At 41.4% G+C, this 22,455-nt stretch overlaps 1 protein-coding gene across 4 annotated transcripts in view; it reads left to right on the forward strand.

Moving 5' to 3' along the window:
* LOC119654649 (protein folded gastrulation) overlaps positions 1 to 22,455 on the forward strand; it is a 375,724-nt gene that overhangs the window by 198,351 nt on the left and 154,918 nt on the right. For all 4 annotated transcript variants that reach the window (XM_038060135.1, XM_038060133.1, XM_038060134.1 and 1 more), the window contains one exon: positions 20,893 to 20,910. The gene's annotated coding sequence lies outside the window, so the exon portion shown is untranslated. The remainder of the gene's footprint in view (positions 1 to 20,892; positions 20,911 to 22,455) is intronic.

Here is a 22,455-nt window from a genome sequence, read left to right on the forward strand (position 1 = left end):
TGTTTATAACCGAAGGGAGAATCAAACGGGTCATACACTTGGTTCCAGTGTATGTTGTTGAATTGTAACAAAGTGTAAATATCTCACTTCGGGATGACTGTTGCGATCAAGATATAAATGCAGATGCAGGGCTTAGTGCATTTCATTTATAACAAACTTTCAAGCTGGGAATTATTGGAATTGTTTGGATTTGAGAACTATTTGATGAAGACATACGGTACCCAAATAAATCAGATATGAATGATGTCGGAAAGATCAAGGAAGCTTAGGGAAACTTGACGAAACTAGCAGAAGTGGGATTATGTGCAATTTCTAAGTAGTTTTTATTCACAATTGTATTTGAAGTTTATCACTATTTCTTTATGGTTGATACTATTTAAATTATAATTATTCACCACCACCAGCCAAACCCGCAGGTAGGGTTCTTTAAGTGGATTGAGAGGAGACTGACTTCCTGCCTGATCAGCAGTCATCGTACTGAAATGTTGTATTCCGAACTAGAAGTGAGCTTAAGTCTGTGTTGGGTTCATATTTTTATCACCGAATGATGCACTTCAATAATAAGACTACGAGTTCCGCACTAATGATTAAAATTGATTTCCAAAAAAACCCTCTTGGAGCACCTTATAGTAATCCATCCTTTTCAAACGTGAAATTATGAAGAAGTATGTTATCACCTTTTGTCATTCGAAATGCAGTGCATTTCACTATTGCAAATGATTCGTTGACTGGACCAATTGCAAAGCTTAGCATAGGCACTCCAGTTGATGTTTCCAAAGACAGAACATTGTACATAGAACTCAGAACAACTTATAATTAGATATTAATTATAGAACAATCTATAATTATCGTATCGATTTTATGATCAAGATGCCTCACCATCGTGTTCGAGAACGAGAATGGAATATGGTTGGGCTTTTCCGATAAAAGAAATTCAGGAATGATTGCGTTCTCCAAATGACAAAAAGCTCCCGGCGAAAGTTTGAAGACGCCTGGGGATAAATTAAACTACTATTTCGTGGAAATTGTGGGTCGCCATACCCTTTCTTCTCTTTAGTCTTTGCGCCGGTAGCGCTGTGGTTCATTTAGATCGGGGTTTGCCGGCGGCCGGATGGACTGTGGACTGCTCAGGCGTGACTGACAAGTCTGCGTGGGTTTTACAAAAACGCTAGTTACGGAACACCACTGCACCCAGGCTGCACTTATGCGCAAAATAATTTCACAGCACTGTTCATCTTTGGCTGAGAGTAGGCTGATACCACTGAGAGTCATAATGTCTCATTCATTTGGGCTCGGTCATCAAAACTTCATATCGGTGATGCTGAAGATCTGCTTTGTTGCGGGAAGAAAAGAGTCTAAGATCGTCCTATTTATATTTGTACTTACACGAATCATTTACACCTCTCCCTGATTACTCGTTTCGCTGTTGGAACGCATATTTATATTTATCCTCCCAAGTACAGCTTTTGATCAATTTGATTAGTCAGGAATATTCGTTGTCTTGGTTCTTTTCGATTCTGTAAATTCCCATACTTTCGGCCAAGTATAATTTTTTTGTATTCCGTATCTTCTTTTTCTTCAGCCTTTGTCCCATTCACAAGCGGGATGGACTCGTCCTGATCCGTACCTGATCTGGATGCAATCTCGAGGCTACGATGTTCAGACCAATTTTGACAAGGGAATTCACGTTAGCGCGAATTACGTGACCATATCATCGAAGGCGCCTCTCTTGCAGGACGGACGGCATTGTGGTAAATTTTAGATTTGAGATGTTCGTTGATACGTCGATCACAAAGAACACAAGTTGTGGAACACCACTTCACCCAGGTTGCGTTAATGCGTGAAGCAGTTTCATAACACAGTTCTCCATTGGCTGCTAGCGTTAATCCGAGATATTTAAATTGTTAAGTTCTGGGCAGGGCAGGTCACTGCCGCTGAGAATGATTGTGCCTGTTTCATGGGGATCGGTCGTCAAAAATTCAGTTTTGTTTAGATTCAATCTGAGACCGTGTTGTATGAGGCGATCATTCCATTTTTGTACAAGTTGCTCGAGATCATTTTTGTTATTGGACGCTAGGAATACATCATCTGCATAGAGCAGTGTATAGGGCGCTGGACGTTGGATATCCCGTGTGACGGTGTTCATAACAAGAACAAAGAGGAGCGGTGAGAGGGCATTTCCTTGATGAACACCAACAGAGACGCGAAGCGGTTTTGATACACCCACCACACTTCGAGCTTTACTTTTCGGATCGTGATAGAGCAATTGAACGCAGCGCACGAGCTCTTCCTGCACCAAGTGTTGTCGTAGGGCATACCAGATGAGCTCATCTGACACACGGTCAGACGCTTTCTCCAGATCCACAAATGCGATATAAAGAGGGAGATGTTTCTCACGGTGATTTCGCAAATACGGCTGTCGGTACGTCGTCGGACTACCAACTAAACAACTAAACACCTACCCATCGTCAGAGAGCTAGCCTGGAACCGTTTGTCACATTACTTTGGGCTAGTCTCCGAAATCTCCCGCCTTGCGGAGCCTTCAGATCAGCGAATTCCTTTCACTAACGGGAGGAGAGAGGAGGAAAAGAACAGTCAGTTCGAGGAACCCCCTGCCATCCGGCTCCTCCACCGGTCAAGCTCTATTTTTTTAGCAACGAGAAAGGCCCAAACGTTATGGGCAACACGGCTCCACCTGTCAGCACTCTTCAAAATCTCTTCGACAATGTTGTCTGGAGAGAGATCCCCTGTGTTTAAATAGAGCTGCAGACGAACCCCATCCCACCTTCCACAAGAAAAAAAAGTGTGGCGGGTGTCGTCCACAACTCCATTGAAAAATATACAATCCGGAGATCGCGAATTTCTAATCTTGTGAAGGTAAGACTGAAAACTTCCATGCCCACTTAAAAATTGGGTAAGGAAATAGGACGGACTGCGTTGAGCTCATCAGAAGACGTCGCCTGCTAGACATAGGACCCTCAATGTTTGCCATTAGCCTACTTAACGCCGAAAATTCAGCTGCAGCCTTGTTCGCTGCGGTATGAAGACGGCAATTTCCCTTTATGAATCAGCGCAAGTCTCTCCACCTTCCAACGAGCAGGGAAAGTGCCCTCTTTCAGTCAAGCGGAATACCAGTTTGTATACCTCTGCTGGAAAACCACCTCGTCCTGGCGCCTTCTTGCTTTTCATAGAGAGGACTGCCTGTTCAAACTCTTTTATATAGAAAAGTGGACAGTCCTCTGCGCTCTCCGCGCTGACGTCATCATCCTATACGGGGTGCACAGGGAATAGTGCCCTTACAATGTCGTGCATCTGCTCCATCCGGAAACCCCCCTTAAGTTCATCCTAGAAGAATAACATTTTATATATTATAGGTAATAATATAGTACATAATTTTCGAAAATATGAAAGAAAACCAATTATTATTCACAAAATTGTAGACGGTTAAAATTTTGTATTTCACGTGAATTCATGGCAATCTAAGACGTATATAACGTCATGATCCCATAAAGTGAACTCATATGGGCGGCGGAATATTTTTAACTTTGTACGAATGGAAAAATGTGAATAGGAAATTTTTCGCACAAGATGAACATAAACCCGTCTTGCTTCATAATGACATTGGAAAAGTTTTCTTAGCCGGCTTGTCTCAGGAGCTGTGAACAAAGGAGATCTGGTTGGATTTGGCATAGTGGACTACTCAAACTATAATAATAATAATCGTTGGCGCACCAATCCATATTGGATCAGGGCCTTGAGGTGTGTTAGAGCACTTTATTCAAGACCGTAACGGTACACTAGAAGGCAATGTGGTCAGCATTGCGCTCGCCCGAGATTATTATCCTGATTTGACTCAGGTACTCATTCACAGCTGAGTCGACTGGTATCCGACGTCAAATCACGATACAAATTCCACTGTCACCAGTGAGATTTGAACCGCGACCTTCCGTACGACAGCCTTGTGCTCTAACCGCTCAGCCATCCGGACACTCAAACTATGCTTTATTTATTTATTTTCCTGATTTGAGCGTTTTATTTTTACTTTATTAAGATTAGTGCTAAGTACATTGTTCTAAAGCCTTCCCCGTTATCTAAACTTAGCATCGGTATGTCATGTAGATAATATGGCAGAGTTGAAGATCTGTACTGTATCGGAAACAAGTATGATCAGCTGCTGGGAATACAAGAACACTCCACAGTTGGTCACGAATGACAAGTCAAACAAGACTGAAGTCTGGTAACGTGAGAGCCGGGTAACCCTGTGGAAGTGAACTTTTTCGAAAGTATCTTTCGGGCCCGACACGTTGCGGTTGTCCTTGTTACGAGAGTTTTGCCTTGGCTGTTCATTTCGAATCGCGGGACCTTTTGCCATCAAGTACCCAGGGACAGCAACGGTGTTATATAGGTCATGCCTTCATTGATATGAATGCCAAGCATGAATTTGATATAAACACTTGCCTGGTTAAAGAAATGTGTAGTTCAAGAGAGCTAGAAGGAGATCCAAAGTAGTGAGCAGTTACGACTCTAACCCAAAATTGGGGTTTGATTGCTGAAAAAACACCCTGTAATCCAAAAAGCGGCAAAAAAGTATAATTGCTTTGGTTCAAATGCATAAGGTTGAACAGGATGTGACCCTGGTATGGACAAGGATAAATCAAAACAGGAAGTGGGTTTGAAACCCTCGTTCGACATGGGATAGGGGTTCTTTCAAGCTGCAAAATATGGGCTACAAACATCATAATAATGCTCATCAAAGTAAAAATTATGAATATACAAAATATGTTAACTGGGGAAAATCTATTAATCGTCGGAAAAATGATACCACTATATCAACAATCTGCTGTGCTATTTTCCATTATTTGTAACTATTATCGTAATAACAGATTCTAGTCCATCATTTATCATCTCGTTCCGATCGTACACTTCCACTTACTCCACTCTTCCTCGGTAAATACCACACGTATCCGTTGAAAATTCATATCCAGCAAAAATGAAGCAATTATCCTTCAATTTAAATTATCCACATTAAGTGATGTTTGTGCAGACAAAGTATTTTACAGCCCTTCGCATATCTGACGATATAAGACTAAAAACGGGAGAAATTTTCTCCGTTGCACATTTCACTGCTGCGTTCCACTGCATCGTCGTGATTTTAATCAGTGCTAGAGGCATCATTCCAGAAAACACGATAGAATGCATTAGGGCCACAATCAAGACGGGAACGTTGACGTTATGATGCTTTTTAATGACGTCATTTAGGAAAATTAAGATCGACGTAATGAGTCATTTAGTGCGGGAAATTGCACACAACGACAAGGAGTATCTACACAATATAACTTCCAATTATTCTTCGCAAATAAGAGAGGGGGAGAAAGGGGAGGAATGCCAGGGAAATGAAGTTGTCTTCTTGAAGGGAAATGGTATAAATATGCGCAGAGCATGAATTAATTGGGCAATAGATGAAAGGACATGCATAAATCGGTTGATAAGTAGTAACAGTGAAATTGTTGCTAATTTTAATGTTCAAGCATTAAATATATATATGTAATATTATGTCGTCTATCTGTCGGAAATATGTAGCTTAGAATATCAGCTTGTAAGCTATAGATTTCGTTGTTACCGAATAGAAACGAGATAATATCTGGTTAGTTTCCTTTGGTTCCAAGGGCAAAAAGTGTGCACATTGGAAGAAATGGCCTTCGCTTCTGTTTTTTACTGAATTGAGTCCAGTCCTATGTGATGATGGAGCTGCGAAAAACACTGCTTCTCGGCCTCACGCCCCCTAAATAAAAACAAAAGCACTTATTCGTCCCTGCGAAAAGTATAGCTATCTAGTTCCCTCTAAACTGACGGAAGGCCATCAACAAAATATCAGTTAAGTCAGTCGCCCAAAAATACAGTAAATTGGAAGCTCGCACCCATTTCCATTGACATTCATGCTATTAAATGGAGAATTTTTAGCCTACTAACTGCAGTGCATATGTATCAATTCCACCAAAATGTATTTTCCTTTGGTGACTTTGAAAAAGCTTCCCCACAATCAGATCAATTACGTGCTATGTGGCTCGTAATCGTACAGAGCTTAAAACCAAGTAGTCGTTAAAGGCCTTCATGAAAACCTATGAGAGATTTATAAAAAAAATTCAACTGTACTTTTTGAAAACTTCGGTGCACACGCTAGCCATGAGATACTATCTAGCCCTAATTTTCCTTCTGAGTGTATGTATACTGACTTTGTCAATCCTTTTAACGCACGGGACTCATTTTAAAAAGATTAGGTGCTGAAATTAACTGAAAGCCCATTTGCTGCGCTTTGTGTTTTCAGTTAAGAGGAGGTATAACTTTCCCCCTTGTGCTAGACTATATTCTTTTCCCGTTACACGAAAGGATTCTTAATCAAATGTGAGATTCTGGCAAACAAAATTAGCATCATCAGTCGTCAAGTTACCAAATAAGCACCACCTCAAAGCAAGAATAATGAACTGGGCCTCATTGAAGATTAATGACTTTTGGTTATGGAATGAATGTAAGAGCCTCCACGTTTAGTTAGCGTAGGTACAAAATACAGGAGTTGGAATTTCTCAAACATCCAGAAAGGGGCGGGGGGAGGGTGAACAGTTAAGATACTCAGAAATTTAAACTATGATTATCAAACCTACTTTACCTCTTGATGATTGTCGGGTACATTTTCCCGCTATGATCTTCTTGAAAAGATTCAAATTGTACCAAAAAGTCTTAAAATACATTATCCTTAAATCATCATCATCATCATCAACGGCACAACAACCGATATCCGGTCTAGGCCTGCCTTAATAAGGAACTCCAGACATCCCGGTTTTGCGCCGAGGTCCACCAATTCGATATCCCTAAAAGCTGTCTGGCGTCCTGGATCATCCTCATCCATACGGAGTAAGTGACCCGCCCACCGTAACCTATTGAGCCGGATTTTATCCACAACCTGACGGTCATGGTATCGCTCGTAAATTCCGTCGTTATGTAGGCTGCGGAATCGTCCATCCTCATGTATGGGGCCAAAAATTCTTCGAAGGATTCTTCTCTCGAACACGGCCAAGAATTTGCAATTCTTCTTGCTAAGAACCCGAAGTCTCCGAGGAATACATGAGGACTGGCAAGATCATTGTCTTGTACAGTAAGAGCTTTGACTCTATGGTGAGACGTTTCGAGTGGAACAGTTTTTGTAAGCTGAACTAGGCTCTGTTGGCTGACAACAACCGTGCGCGGATTTCATCATCGTAGCTGTTATCGGTTGTGATGATTATCCTTAAATATTCGTCCTAAATCCCGGTTTTGGTCTAACGGTTTTCAGATTTTAGGACTCCCTTTGTGTGGACAGCCTTTCGAAAATGAATAGGCTAAGGAGTTCAAGCGTATGCAACTATGCATATTTGCTACAATACGCATAATTGTCAACTTCTGTTTCCAGGGTAACATGATGTTTTCAGTAGTTATGGCACCCAACTACTGCATCTGCAAACCCTTCTCTAAAAAGAATATAATTCAATCATTTTTGAAGCAGATAGTCCTGACAATGAGAAGTGAATAACACACGATAACGGTGAGTGAAAATGATCCTTGTTGAGGGTCGATGAAGCGTCCTAAAACGTGGTCAAACCAGAGCTGATGGCAAGGAAGATGTTTTTTAGATGTTTGATAGTACTTTAGAAACATTATTTGCAAAGAACTGCTGCTTAATGTCCAAACGCTCAAATCGAACATCTACTGCCAGCGGTTCTTTTGCCTGAAAGCAGCAATCAACCAGAAGTGGCCCCAAGTATCCATTAGAAAAGACATCGTGTTCCAGCAGGACAATGCCAGGTTTCTACCGTGCATGAAGACTCGCCAGATGTTCCAGGAGTTTGTTAGGGAAGCTCTTATACATTCCAGACCTGATGCCAAGTGATTATCCCCTTGTCCTTGTCAAACGCTTCTCGTATCGTAAAATTGACTTGAAATGATGTTGTGAAAACGGGTTTTCCCAAGTTTTCACCGACAGCTGCAGGCCGTTTTGGGAAAGAAGCAGAATAAAAATGACCTCTAAAAGACAATATGCTATCAACAATAACGAAGTGCATTTGAGTCCAAACAAATGATTGTTTATTTAACAAATGCCACGAAATAAACATAAAAATAGTGGATTACCAATTTACCTGGCCTATGTACCTGGCGGTTGACTTCCTGGCAATCGTCATGATGAAGATAAAATCAAAAGCCCCGTTATGGGGTGAAAGTGTAGGTTTTTTGGCAAGTACTCGAAAGTTTAGCTCCTTCGAGATGCAAAGGATGCAGTGCATAACACTGCTATTTTTCACAGGATATGCACTTCTTGGAATAGTAGTGATATCAAATTTTTTGCATTTATCGATTCCAATGTTAGCTTGCAGATCTTCACAACTTCAAGTTCTTCCTTTTGTGGGATCACCGCGACTCTTACAGTTTTGGTATTATGCATTCCTATAAATTTATTGTATCTAAATACAAAGCAAGAAATCCTCCTACTGGATCAATAGAACGCTTACAAATATCTGTATCTTCAAGCTGCCAGTGCCGTATATCGAGAAGGGGGAAGTGAAATGAAGTGGATTCAAAAATTTGATGGGACTAAATTGAAAGAGGTCGATGTGAAAATAATACTCAACATTGGGAATGCCAGCTAAATGCCAGCGAACCTAATAGTAGACAGGCTAAAGTCAGGATTAAAAGACGGTTGAATCTACTCAGTAAAATCATAATAAATAAAACGCAAAAAGGGCAAAAAGGGCCAGCCGCGTCGCTCACGCTGCTCCCAGGGCAGAGGTGAGGCAGCGTCTGGTGAGTTTCCTCTGCCCTGGTACGAAACCGTAGCCGTCTTCGTCCCTCTTTTTATATTACGCTGGATATACAATTCGATGTGATACTAATATTTTATCTCTTAGGGAGCAGTAATTTGACGCGCAAGGGGCAATTTTGATCTACCATACCGCTGCAAATGCTTTTAGTTCCACCCCTATTTTGATTCATTTTTTAACTCAATGAAATTTAATCAGAGTTATGAAAATGTTAAACTAGAAGTATTCCTACGAAAAAATCAGTTTTATTGCTTAAAAAAAAGTACTTTTTTACCCAACATTTTTATAAAGCAGCAACACAAATAATGCTGATTTCAATAGTTAGTGGGTTTTCCCTTTTTATTTGTCACATAGACAATAGGATTATTCCTAGAAATTGTAAGTTTTTTTTACTATTTTATTGTCAAGCTCTTCAATGAATCGATTGAGGTCCGGGCACGCAGGCCAGTCGAGCATCTGAATACGATCCGCTTCAACCAACTACGCATTCTCCTACTTGCTGTCCTGCTCAAGTCTAACTTTAATACGTCGAAAGCATCGAAAAAGGCGTCATCTCTTGCTATTCGACCGTTCATTACGTCCATTTTTGATTATGGGAACACTAACTCGATCCTGCTCATCAGTCCAAAGCAAGCCCACGTAATTTCCCGAACCACTGCCGAAATTGCGCGGAACAAACATGCAGCTGAGCAGAAATTAGAAATAGAAGTTGACTACCTTGTGATTTCTAGCGAGTTTCTCTGCAATAAGCGATTAGATTCCCCATCTGTTTTGTGTCCACCAATGACATCTTTTCGTAATTGGATAGTGCAATAGCAGTTTAAAGCAAGAAGATGGTTGACTTTTGTGGCTTTGCCAACCCGGTCTCGAAATATAGTATGTTTCCATAGTTTAGTTCATTCCACCGTAGAAGATACCTTAGGCCTTATTCCTCTGGAAGCACAATCTGTTTTATTTTCATTCGGTTTCTTATATAACTGTCTAAGGTCACTGGCTCCTTCTCAAGCCATGCGAGGAACATGGTTAAGTCATATACTTTGGAAAGTCACAATTGTATTGTGCATTAGTTCAGTTGCCGCAGAGTAATTGCTGGAGTCCGCCAGTCCGCAGCCCGTTTATTCCTCTCTTAGTGCACTAAATCCTCCGAAGGATTCGAATAGATTCCAATATTGACAATTAGGCTAGCAAGCGTCTCCATTCACGTGAAAATCACCTCAGCTGATACCAGATGAGTCGTATATGACTAACAGTTGCCGCTTAGTCAATCCGCGAAATTTTGAAATTGTCGGCCACCGTGTTCCAAACTAATGACTAGTGCGTCAAGTACTATTTCTCTTAGTTCAATATCCTTGGATTCTACGGAAATGTCGGTCAAAAATTCGAAATCATTTACGATTCATTTTCGTATGGTAAATCTGCCAGCCTTCAACAGTTTGATTATATGATGTACCAGCTATCGCGTTTCTTCCTTCATCTCAGCTCCAAACAGGAGTACAAGCTCTTACGTCGCTGCGGGAACTCGGGAAAACGTTGACTGGTCCTTCGCTAATTGAATATCAACGAATCAGAAACAAAACGCATGAGCCAAGCTTGACCCAATAGATCAGTCAGGCAAAATGACATTTTGGGTGATTCGAACTTAGAAAACGACTTCATCTCAAAGCTAAATAATGTAAATCACCTGGTTCCCCCTTTTTAAAAACAACCTCATCCGTGAAGACTATCCTCGTATCGAAATTGATTGAATATTGAAGAAGCTGAAGGGCTCCTGTAAGGCAGTGAATTAATATAACGCTTTAGTAGCTCACCATTGCATTATTGAAAGTTATAAAGTACTTTGAAGGTCAACAGCACAAATTTGTTTGAGTTTATTGCTGTTATAAACGTAAAATACCCCCACACACATGACTGAAATACACGGAAATAATAATTCACTTTAGACACCTTTTTCGCTCTTGACCTTCCCCGTTAAGTTGTCCTCTGAAAATTTCCCGTGTCAATCCGTTCCCTCATTTCATATGCAAAGGATGCCCCCATCCATTTGCCTATCATCGTGTGCAATCAATTGTCGCCGGTGGTCATATCAGAAATGAAATTGCTCCCTTGCATGTTGATGAGGGTGAAGTTTACGTGAGGATATCCCCAATACAAGTTAGTTCCCTTGAATTTAGCAACATGTAGGTCTTGAATTCCAACCCAAAACGGAAGTTGGGTTTCATTGATACATTCACGGCTCTTACAGTCGCCGGTGCAGTAAGCCAAGGAATATAAAATTGAATGAACAAGTGCAGCGTTGTGGAGCCGAATTACATAATCGGCGGGATTTATCTTTACCCTTACAAGGTCCTTAAATTTAAAAGACTTCCGTTAATTTTATCGATGAATACTCTAAATACTTTGTAGAAAGAGTTACCGCTCTCTGGGTACCTAAGCACTGTAGAGCGAAATGAAATCATCTTTGCCTTAGCAAAAGAGAGTTCAATCTCCCCCCGGTCCTAACCAGCAATTGGATTATCAGTAGCATTGGCTAAGGCTGTCTTGATAAACTAGGAGCTTCTCATAATAACAGGTGGTAGAACCTAAAGGTTGCTAGACACACCAAATTTTTCCTGTCAGAACCTAACGTGCATATCGCAAAGTTTACCCTGTCCAAATGCAGGAAGACTTGCAGAATTATTGTAGGCATTCTGACAGGCCATAATGCACTAGGCGAGAATATATGTTCAGAATAGGAATTATTCAAGGTGTCGAATCGGCAGAGCATTTTCTTTGTGAATGCCCTGCCTATGGAGGCATCAGACCTCAGATGTTTGGTACTGATTTGCTCCAGTTGCAAAGGTTAGCATCACATACACTAACGGAAATCCTACAATACGTTAATAAATCCGGGATCTTCCGTTAAACGGGGGAGTCGAGTAAAATGGGCCACCACGGTCAGAGTGCTCATAGGCTACAGCTTCTCTCCCACCACAAACACACACATACACAAGGTTCACCGCGTAAATTTCTAAAACAAACACCTAATTCAAAAATAAATGGGTCTAGGAATAATATAAAGCGACACTTGTCCTATATAATCGTCTTGGAAAAGATAGGGCACTTCAAGTGAATGAAATCATCTCAGATAGAAGTTCGCATGTTATCTATCTAAGAGCATCCAAAGTATTCAACAACTCCAAACAACCTTCCTCAATAACTGGGCAGTGTTGAAAGAAACTTTTGAAACCTTTTAATTGAAAATGTTACTATTAGGTTGAGAACTCTGGAGAAATGAGAGAACAAAGCAAACCTGCTATTTGCAGAATTTAAGTGTATCTCCGCGGTCTACAAGTTGATTTTGTCCCAAAAGGCCGCATGTACGCATGTTCGGATGAGTGTGACTTGCACTATCAGGACAGAAGAACTATAATGTAATTCAGGCCAGAAGAGGCAATAATTAGTTTTAGGGACCATTTTTTTCAGAGCCAAGCTGAAAATCTTTTGTAGCGCAGTTTCCTTTGTCCGCAAAAAGTAGGGAATGCATTATAAAAAGATACTTGCAGGTTTACTCTTTTATTTAGAGTTAACAACAACCATATAATCACTTAAACGGATTGACAATGATCAGAAAACATCCTGAGTCGGCCCAACCTAGAAGGGATATCTATTCCAAATATAAAATACTGGCGAAACTGTCTGTGAAGGTCCACTAGCAAATATATTATAGAAGCTACACTGAAGTGTCCCGTCGACACGCGCTTGCACGTCCCGTTGCTAGCCAAGCTTTATGGTGTTTAGCTTTTCCTTCTAATTCGACTTCGGTCATCCAGGATAGCTCTGATCATCCCCAATTCATCTAAGTTATTATAAATTGCGCCCTGAGATTAAGAGTTCCATGCTCTTTGTGCCCAACTTCGAAATCGCTCCCAGAGATCAATATCTGGCAGTCGGTCACGAAATTAATCTTGAAGACCATCACAGTATCGGCTATCTATTATAGCTCCCGGATTGGATTGTTGGAACTCGCAATACCAGTCCGCTTCATCCTCAGTAAAGTGCATATAAAGTGAGGTTTCGGTTCTGAAAAGGAATTTATCACTGGGCACTGATCCCTCCGAGTTATTATATTTTAACCCTCAAGAGTCCAGAAAATGGGTAATTGGAATGCCACACAAACGAATGAGCTGTCGAACTGGATAGGGGTGTCAGAACAGGTAAAGGCCATTACAGCGAAACAACAGTTAGAGGGCGTTCTATCACTGACGGTTCTTGAGTGTGGATGATTGTTGTTCTTCGTACAGAGGCTCCTACACAAATAGGCTTAGCTCCGACATCAACTTAGCCTCTCAATATGAAACCGATGGCAACTTCGGAGTTATATCATAAAATCACCTAATCTGAGATGATGCATTAGAACCCCCATTGCGTGCCATCAGTCCGGGACTGGTCCAGAATTTAGTCTTCCTAATTAAGTAGTGTCGATGCTTGTCCCACGTTTTTCTAAACGGGTAAAGTTGCTGGTGTCTTTTGCTGAAAAATTTTGAAGTTCTATGACTCAAGTATGACCCATGTGAATTCATTACAGTCTACCTATTTTTAGTTTTACCAATTTGATTCTTTCAAGTGGGGATGAAGGAGCATCGAGCGCTCGAAAAAGATGTAGTCTAAGACCTCGGGCAATTCCTATAATTTTTTCCTTTCCTCCCGAAAATTGACTTTTGTCGTCGACTTTTTTTTTTGCAAAGATCGATATTTCTAGGACCAGTCATCCTGCTCATTATCTTTATTATATACCTTACTCTTGTCCTCTTGTTTCAAAATTCTCGAGAGATACATCAAGGACTGGCTGATCGCGCACTTCGGTCACCTCATAGCGAAAAAGCATCATGGCTTCGGGAAACAGTGTTCTACTGTTTCAAACTTCCTCGACTTTGCCAGTTTCGTTGCTGAATATCCTTATTAACGGCAGGAGATGCACGTTATGTGCACCGATTTTTCTGGACCTTCTGTATTGCCTATGGTGACTCACATGGTGACAAAATAAGTGACATCCATCTTATTTCAAGTCTGTGAATATGCAGATTGTAGTATAGAATGTTAAGTAAAAGTATAATTGGTAAAATAAGTATAACTTAGCATCAATAAGACCCGGCGCCACGGAGAATCTGGCCGGACGTACGTCTACTATTGAACTGCTAATTAGCTCGAGCTTCGCCCCGCTGGACGGTGTTCTCTTGCAATCCAAACTAGATACTCTGATGCGCTTGTGTTTGGTAAACAATCCCACACTAAATGCCAGCGAATACCCTCGTTTAAATTCCACCCAACATCCTTTTCCTACTCGCAGGGCGGATAACCCCTATGACTTTTAAGCTGCTTCCTAGACTTGAGTGTAACCTTCAGAAACGAGTTCATTTGCCAGTTCATTGACATTATCAATCGCGCTTTCAAAATGTCTGGTTTCCATCCTACGTTGATCCTTCGACCTTATCTTAATCCAGTCCCTTTAATATTTCAATTCCCTTGGTAGATGCATCATTGAACATCGCTCTTGAAACTACAACATAAATTCATCCAATAACCTTTTTTTAAAAAGAACTTTCCTGTGTGGACTATTCCTCCTCGTAACCTCAATCGCCCTTACCAATAGCAACGACGAAACATTTTTGATATGGATACCCTTTTTATACGCTTTTGAAGTTCCCTTCATATAATAATATGGTTGCCATTCACCCCTTGGTAGGGTACAGCACGTTAACCACACCTATGCGCCATCGTTCACAGTTCCTCGGAATGTTCTTCAGCTGCCCTACGATTTCCTGAGACGCCTGCACTCCCTTTTTACTATGCACTTTCAAGTTTTAACAAGGTAGTGAAAACGGATCTAGTGCTATTAATGCGTCGACAACATCTAGTTCGGTTCCGCCGTCGGCAGAAACCACGCTTCCTAGATACACAAAATGATCGACACTTTCGATGCCCTACCCATTAATGCTGATGGGGAGAGTGCGATGATCAATCATACTCCGAACCTTAGTTTTGTTGGTGTTTATCTTTAGTCCAATTCTACTTATTTCTCTTTCCAAATACAGAGCAATTTGGCTAAGGTCTATCATCTGATGAAAAAGCAAGCAGATGCTTAGAGCACTTCGGGTATACTTCTGTTCACGCTATCGAAAGTTTCCGGAAACCGATGAAGAGCAGATTAAGCGAATATTTATACTCTATGCACTACTCCAAAAGGATCCGTAAGGTGTCGATATAGTGAATGTAGGAGGATCCGGAGCGGAAACAAGCCTGCTCTCTGGCGATCAAGCTTTCGAGATGTTCTTTACTGCGCTCAAGGATTATTTCATCTATTATCTTTGCAACGCATGGAATACGCAGATAACACTCAAAAAGGGTGCCATTCTTTGGAATCTTAATGATCATCCCCTTATTCCATTCTCTGGGGAAGGTCTCGGATTCCCGGCTTTACTTCGTTTGAGTGCACTGACGGCCGAAATGATGTCTCTTCTGTATGGAGGAGCAGCTCGTACCCGCATGTTATGGTGACTAGCCATTTCATCCACAAGAAGGCTAACCTCGCTAGATGTGATACGGTTTAGAACGATGGTGTTCTTTCCATCTCTTCAGTTACTCGTCAGTGTAGATAAGAAGTCGTCCATTTAATGCTTTTTACACGACCATCGAAAGATTTGTGACCACATGCAAGTTTTTTTTGTGATGCGGTGTACATTTCCGAAATCATTGCGTTTTGTAATATCTTCTGCTTCTCTGACCAGCGCATTCCCTTTTATCACAGCGCCCACTACGCTGAACTTCTCGGGATTTTGGTCGATATTGGAGTTTCAACGCGTCACGCCCTTCATCACTCGCAGCGGTCAATAGAGTCTTCAACCCCTTCCGTTTAACGATCCGCTTCCATGATTCTGCAGTGAAACAGATCTTATAACATCCCTTCGGGAAGGGACCGATGAGTTTTGTAGCACCCAAGAAAAGAGCATTTTTGATGACGGCCCATTGCTCATTGATGTTCTCAGGCACGGTACTCGGTGTACCTGCGTCCGATCAACAAGATAACTCGCCTACTGGATTATACAAGGTGGCAAGTCTCCAATACCGCGAGAAGTGGTGGACATACTACACAAGCCAACGTAATTCAACATCAGATGGTAATCCTTTTTGAGATCGATGTCAGCGCCTCTCTTGTTACGCACATCCTGGATACAACTCATAAATCTACTTTTGATCATAACGGTCAATCTGATTGTTCATGAGGAGTCGATCAGTTTAAATCGAACTGATCTTATGGCAGGTTCTATGCTCGAATAATATGGTACCAAAGACGAGGCGATGGAAGTTATAGAAATCCACAAACCTCCGTTACGGTCGCCAAGACCGTGCTTCCCTATCAAATGTCAGAGCAACGTGTTTTCAGGATCCACCTTGGCATTCAATATCACCTTTAGGAAGCCTTTCCTCAACCCTCAACTGCGTTCAATTGCTGGTAGTCATCCTTCTCTGCTATATCGGATTTGATTGATGCATAGTGCTGTATAATTCTGATCATCCTTAACCTGGACCGAAATCTTGCAGTCAAAAGTCTTTGACAAATCGGCCATCAGAAACAACCCGAACTCGCTCCAGTTGGAAAAGGCAAGCATTCTAAGGACTATCACTACCGTTGTAGGAGAACGCGCGCACATTCCAGAAATCAATCGTAGTCTTTTCTTGATAGCCAAAAGTCGTAGTCTACTATAAAGTTTAAAAATTTGCAGGTTGCTAGCTCACAAATTTGCTGGCCTCTTACGACAAGAAGAGAAGACTTGGATTGTGTTCACTCATGGCCATATGTATGTAATAATAATAGTAATAAATTCCGTTTAGGGAAGTTGTACTGCGTCCTAGAAGGACTATTGTGCGTCTTTTACTGGTTATAGTTTACCTCCTTACTATGGTATGTTAAGCAAGTCTATTACTGACAGGGTTGGTATTAAATATTCTCCCAGGTGCCTCAATTCACTTTGCAGAAGTCGAATATTATCCCATGCCATATACATAAAGAGGTTTCGTTATCCTCCGCAACGAATATGCAGACAGTGTCGGTGGATATTCCTAGCTTTTCGCAGGTGATAATTTAGTCGGCAGTGACTAGTGCGTATTCCCATTAAATTCCAAAAATTCTTCTTGGTGAGGTTAGAACAATCCTTTGAGCACTTGGCCTCGTATCCCCCAGTGAGCAACCTGGACTTGTCTATTCCTGGTAGATTCGTTCCCTCAGTCATCCTTCTTCAGTTTTTACGTCGTTTCCATAAATCCTTTTCCGATTACATAGAAGGGTTCTAGTCCGTTTAGAGGCATCCCTGCTCCTTTCCTCAGCTCGTTTGCTGCCTCATTGCATTCCTGGAACCCAAAGTGCAGTGTCCCTTCTACTAGACCCTATAGCTTGGTTTGACCTAAATTAAGCTCATTACTTCCTTCTATCTCGGAGGGCAATACGTAGCTAAAAAAAAACTTTTTTCTGTGTATTGTTGCTTAAATTAAATAAATACATGAATACAACATGAATGAATGGACGACAACCAACGGATCTTGGTGAAAAATGTGTAAACTTGACCCTTTTTTTGACCGGCAACAAGCTCCAACCTTTATCGGGAGGAAAATTCAATGGATAATAAACACTATTTCCAAATACCTCCTAGGCAGTTGTTAATCTGCTACTCAAGTGAGTATGAACTTTGACGAAGTCATTGTGTGAACAAAATAGAGAAAATCTACGGTGAATGCCGTAGAAGTGAAGTTTCTCTGTCTGTCTGGTTATCGCGTTCTTCCTGATTTCCTTGTTGTCTTGGTTAGATGATAATGAAATAAAATTTCTCACGTTTTTAGTAAGACTGGTGATGTGGACTCCTCAGTTCCAGATGTTCATAGCTATTGACCGGAGTGTATATTTTCTGCAAGTCCTAGCGGGAGTTGAAGTACATAGTCAATTTGAAGCTATGCACGATCATAATTGATTGACTGAAACGTCTGTGTGATTGAATAATGTGTATTCAACTCACTCCACTAATCTGTAATATCTAGGTGTTATTTGGAGAAGCTTCCCTAAAACTAAATACACCGCCAACAAACGTAATCACAATTTTCAGTACTTTCATAGAGCAAGATGAAAATCTTTCATATTCTTCTTGATAAACAAATTCCTCAGCTTCTTCCGGCAGAGAAATTTTGCATATTCAAATTACAAGTTGTTCCATAAATCGCTGTACACTTGCACGAGTAACTTGCTGGCGGCAACTCCCCCAATCTACCCCCTCCAGAACCGCACATCGGCCTCAACAATTGATACTGTAAGAAGCAACGCATATAATTTCGGTCGAATGAAACCCAATCCCCGCAAATAACGATGCGATGGTGGCTGCAGCTTATCCGCTAGCTGCGAGCTACTCAACAACTTCAAGAAGAAACAGAAATCTCCTTTTTCCGCGTAGGAAGCAGCTTGGCTACAACAACGACGCCGCACTTGCATGGGCAACTGTTACATGAGAGGCCGGCATGAACGCTACTTACTTGTTCTTTCAATTGAAATGCAAATAATGCAAATGCGCCTCTCTGGTCGTCATCTTTCAAAGTACGAGTGAAATTTGTTACCGCACTCGATACATAAGTTACTATTGACGAGCGGTAAACAAAGCTGGCTGGTTTTTAACCGATTGGAGGCCATAACGACGTCGGCGGCACCGTCAACGGGCCCAGAGCATTCATTCTCTTTGCAATTATTCACACTTTTGCTTTCACTCCGCTTTCTTCCTAATCGAGCACGACTCAGCTCTGAATTCCTCACACTCAAACTCCCGCAAATCCCATCATCTCAAGATTCCGCAGCATTCGCAAAAAACCGATATTGAATGTCTCAGCATCTCGCCGTGGACCATCTTCTTGAGGTACATACGCAGATCATCTAAATTGCTGAGCCTGGAAGATATAAGATGGAATCATCTGGGGCTTAGCCCCTTGTGGTTTCGGTTATCGGAGCATTATTAGAAAGTAATTACTCCGCTGATCCGATTACAGCATGCATGTCCCCCGCGCCGAAGGAGGCATATGTTCGGGGCTAGACTGGCAAAATCTTTTGTCAACATTCCAGCGGATGGTTTGAAGTAATAATTTCGCTTTCAGGAAGTTCAGACAACAAACAGCCACACAATACAACAGCGGAGTAATTGAACATTTAATCCGATGGCGACGGGCTGATGGTTCAATCGCTTTTCATGTGTGGAGATATGAAGATACGAATGGTTGGATCAAAATGGTCAATGAACTCGCGTACTCAGTTCTGAAACAGTTTCATCACAAGCCCCACCAACAATAAATTTGAAATTAATTTCTATTGCGTTTGGTACTCTTACCCCAAACATTCCCTAGAAATTGCTGCCAGCCTGTCTGCGTCTTAATTTCTTTCATCCTTCCGACTTAACTGTAAAGCCCTGCATCTCTTGATGGAAAGTGTACATAACATTCCCAATCACATTTATAATTCCTTGTCTTATTCGGGTATGATTTGTTTGCATTAGCCCTAACTCAATTTGATGGTTTATGTTATTTATCGGTGGATGCCCTCTCAACTTGGGAATGCAGGTCGTCATCCGACTTTCTGGCTATTAATAGCCGTCGATGCACTTAACTCACTAATAATGTTCTGATGCTTGGCAGGCACCTCTGATCAGTCTCCTTATCACAACGCAAATAGTGTAGCTGTGAAGCAAGACAGGGACCGATGCCCTTTCTTATCCAAATTGGATCATAAATGGGTTTTTAACAAATTGAGAGTGTTGGGGAGAATACCAGGTGCCGACTAGAGAATAAAGTTCTTGCCCTTCATGTGATAAGTTGATGACTCCGATGAATTGCGTTGATAAATCCATCATAGAATCGTTTATTTTCACAGCTGCTCTCACCTGCTCCTGGCTTCTTTCATAGAATGCGCAACGTCTGCATTCCTTCCCTACTTCCAGATTATCATACTTATCTGTCCTCATTCGAGATAGATTGATTGGTAACATCCGACAATATGGTACTTAGTCAACATTCACCTCAACACTGTACAAGGTAACAAACAAGCTGAGGATAGGGTCTAGGGCATCTCTTATCTCTACAATTCCGTTGACACTAATTCTACATAGATTAACGATCAATTTCCAGTCCGTAACGTTACAATTCCGATAACGACCGTTCCTCAGTTCACCGAAACCCTAGGGCATCGTCAAATTTATCGCCCTTCTCTGACACATCGTGATTATGACTTTGAATGTCCCAGTAAAAGTTCTGTGCACGGCGCATACGAGTTTGGGTCTTAATGGACGCAGATGGGTAGATCGGTGGATGCCGCTGGCTGCAAGTGCAATGGAGCTCTAGGGCTTACTAGGGCATATTTGGCATTTTCGCTGGATTACAGATAATCTGGAATTCTTTCGGGGAAATTTCAATCAAGTGACTCCTAAATTAGATCGTTGGGGATAAGAGGCAAAAAGACCATGGCAGGCCGCCGTTCTGGTTGGATCCATGATTCATGCTTGGGCTCGCGAGCTGCCGAAACTAATGCGGAGTGAATCACTGCGTAAGGCAAATTGACTTTTCAGTTAATCATAAAGGTAGCCTGGGTGGTGATTATGTACCAGCTTTTGCTAGTCATTAGCCATAAGTAGTTAGCGGATGAGGGAATTTAAATTTTGACCACGGCGTGAGTCATTTGTTATAGAGCAGAAGCTGATTTTTAAATCTGAGATAGAGGAGCCGTTGGTGACTAATGATGATAAAACTGGTCACAGTTTTTGTAAATTTTTGAATGTTGTATCCACACTAATGCAGCTGGAATGCCTGTGTCAGATTGTGGAACTGTCCGCATCATCCAAATTTTTGATGCAATAATCTAAATGTATTTTGACTACATTTAGGTTAATTGAAAAAATATAAATAGGCATAACATTAGGTACCAAAAGTTTCACTACATATTTCCCAATCGAAGACATTTATTAATAACCTTCCCTTTTTCTTTTATTTTCAGGATGTCTCAGACAAAAAGGTAAGGACCTCTAAGCAAATTTCATTTTGTTTGGTGTGAATCCACAAAACTGCTAAATGGAAGTTCAGAGAAGAATACCTCGCGTGGAAGACGAGACCCTTTATGAACATGGACACTTCTGCACCACCAGATGCAACAATTCGTCGATAAATCGATCGAAAGGGTATCAAGTCTTTTAGGGTAGAATGTAAGAAAAACACACTGACAGTGGCATAAGCAACTATTTTTTATTATTTCTGTGTCATGCCAAGAAAATAACAAAAAACAGTCTTATGTTAAAAGGCACAATGGTTAGTCGAAACAATCTGGAACGTTTCTGCTGGCAGCAAGACTGAAAAAGCTGCAGGACGAAGCTGATATCTTTCTGGTGCAGAAGCCATGGGTTCGATTTAACAAGATCTATGTCATTGCGTCAGTTAAGAGAGCTGTGATCTTTTAATATGAAAGACCGTGCTGAGGAGAACTCACTTGGAAAGGTTGGTTTGAACATCGAAGTCGACGGGAAACGGCGAAAAGGCTGGCCGAAACAATGATGCCTGGAAGAATGAAGATCAGGCGTATCACCAGGCAAAATGACGCAACCGTTCAATGAACTTCTTGGGTGTAAAGTGCTTAATTGTAAATTCTCAATCGCACACTTTTAGAGTACTTCGTCTTATTACGCGAGGCGAACGTGGCAAAATAGTTCCCTTGCCGAACCGAGAGCTGCAAAACCTCAGAAAATCAACCAGAGGACTTCTGAATTGTGCTTGTGAAAGAAATAAGGATGCAGACTAGTAGAACTATAGAAACTCGCAACGTAAATGTAAGAGACTTGTAAGAATTTAGAAGCAAGACTGCCTTGGAATATAATGTGGAGAATTGGAAGGCGAAAGAGAAACTTCAAGGCTGTATAGAGTCCTTTAGAAAATTCGGCCGGCCTGGATACTCTTAGAGCACCAGACGGTACTTTCATCAACTTAAGTGGCGGTTCTTTTAGACGTAACACACACCATCCGGGAGAGCAGGCCGCAGAAGTGGAAGGGAAACGGTTACCGATATCTGCGAATGCCAACACGAAACTGTTTCAACAAAAGTTTCAAATTATCATAGTATGTTGGTTGTCGTACTATATTCTGGGCTCTTCAAAGCACGTAAAGTGACCTCTAGGAAATATTTTTCTAGCATGTCTTGCGCTGAGTTACGTACGAACCTCTTGACAGCAGCCTGCTCAAACCGGAAGAACTTCAGACAGATCAATTTAACATCATTCTCGCTGGAATATGTGGAGAGACTGATTGAGCATCACTAGAATTCATAAAGGTGACACCCACTAAATGAAAACCTTATGCTTACCGTACTCTTCATTTCTAATTTCAAAAACACAGAAGGTAACTCTGCAAAGCTAGAGGGGCTCGTGGACAGTGAATGGAGTTTTGATAGCGCATCCTTCCAAAAACAAGTTAAATATCTGGCATTTATTTTACATGAGAAACTTCTTTGGAAAACACATGTAGAGGCAAAGATCATATAAGCTCTCACAGCTTATGGGATGTACAGGGAAAC

This window comes from Hermetia illucens, chromosome 4 (genome assembly GCF_905115235.1).
Source record: "Hermetia illucens chromosome 4, iHerIll2.2.curated.20191125, whole genome shotgun sequence".
Classification (NCBI taxonomy): Eukaryota; Metazoa; Arthropoda; class Insecta; order Diptera; family Stratiomyidae; genus Hermetia; species Hermetia illucens.